This window comes from Vitis vinifera, chromosome 9 (assembly GCF_030704535.1).
Source record: "Vitis vinifera cultivar Pinot Noir 40024 chromosome 9, ASM3070453v1".
Lineage (NCBI taxonomy): Eukaryota > Viridiplantae > Streptophyta > Magnoliopsida > Vitales > Vitaceae > Vitis > Vitis vinifera.
This window is the reverse complement of record NC_081813.1, coordinates 9725653-9727250: the sequence shown is the minus strand read 5'-3', so window position 1 is coordinate 9727250 and position 1598 is coordinate 9725653.

Here is a 1598-nt window from a genome sequence, read left to right as displayed (position 1 = left end):
ATTCATCAGTGGTTAGAGAGAGTTTGTTCATTACTTATATTTTTTCCATTGGAGTTTGATTTATTGATGATCAGAGCATGCGCAAAAAAAAAAAAAAAAAAAAAAAAAAAAAAAAATAGAGAAAGAAAAAAAAACAAAAAACAAAAAAAAAAAAAAAAAAAGGAAAAGAAAAGCGCAATGATATGCTCATGTATGGTATCTCGTTCCATTGGGTATTTATGCCACCTTTTGAGGTTCATTTATTGGGTATATTTGTCATTGTGGGTTTTTGTGAGTCTTTATGAGTTTTTCAGTCCTTGAGCCACTCTTGTTATGCATTTGGAGTGTCGAGGGTTCATATGAGAGTTCTATGAGATCCTATGCTTTTTGGATCATGTTTGATATATACTAGGTATGAAAGATGAGTAATCTTTTTACTAGGGTCTCCGGATCATTTGTCTTACCCACCATTCCATCATTGGTGATATGATTTTCCTTTGTTGCACTAACATGGGTTGATCATCACTCATTCCACTTTCTCATTGCTTTCTTTTGTATCCCATTACCGCTTTCCAGATCTTTGTTCCACCTTTTATTCATTCCCTACATATTGATACCCATTACTGATTTGATACCTTCTTCACATCATTGACATATTTCATTGATGGTTTGACCATTCATCCTTTCTCTCATTTCGTTATCACATTCCCTTTGGTTACTTCTAAGTCCATGACTCATGAGATTTTTCTATGCATTACATCTTGTACACGAGGGTACGGGTTTGATCATTGGGTATTTGAGCCTAGTTTCCCTTCATTTCCTTCACCCTATCACCTTGGCCTACATTACGTCCCGTGTCTTAAGACCACCCTGAGGCCACGAGATCAGACGTTATCTTTGACAGTCTTCACTTGGACAAACTTTTATAGATTGGTTGAAGTATAGTCGTTACTATGTTCTCTTTTATGGAAGATACTTTTGGAAGCATTTGGTCTCTCTCTTGCTTGGCATATTGATGTTTTGATGGATTTTTGGGTTTGGAGACAGTTCATTGAGGATATCGGATTCATCATTTTGTCGTGCACCAGACATCCACACTGGGGCATATTTCCCCATCTCGAGATTGTCACATCCCTCATCATTTTGGCTATTCATTTGAGGTTGGATTTAGAGTGTCTTCCTTGAGGCATTGGTCGATACTTTATTCTGACTTCTTACCAGATTATTGTTGAGCTGAGGATAGTTGATTGATGATATTGGATTCATCCTTTGGTTGTGCATTATATATTCACACTGGGGCATATTCCCCCTTCCTCCGAGATTCTTATCTGTTATTGTATACGGTACGAGGATGGATGATCATTGTTAGTTTGTTTACCTCACGACTTCGACATTAGGTTATCCACACTGGGGCATATTCCCCTCTCCTTGACGAGATTTATTTGGGCAGTGATATGAGGATGGATGATTGGTGTCGGTTTGTTTAGCTTATGACTTTGACATCAGGTCTCATACTGGGGCATATTTCCCTACTTTCGGAGTATCCTTGAGATTGGGACAGTAGCCAGTTTGGTTTCAGATTGAGTACTAGCCCTGTGCTTTCGATGATTGACTGTATC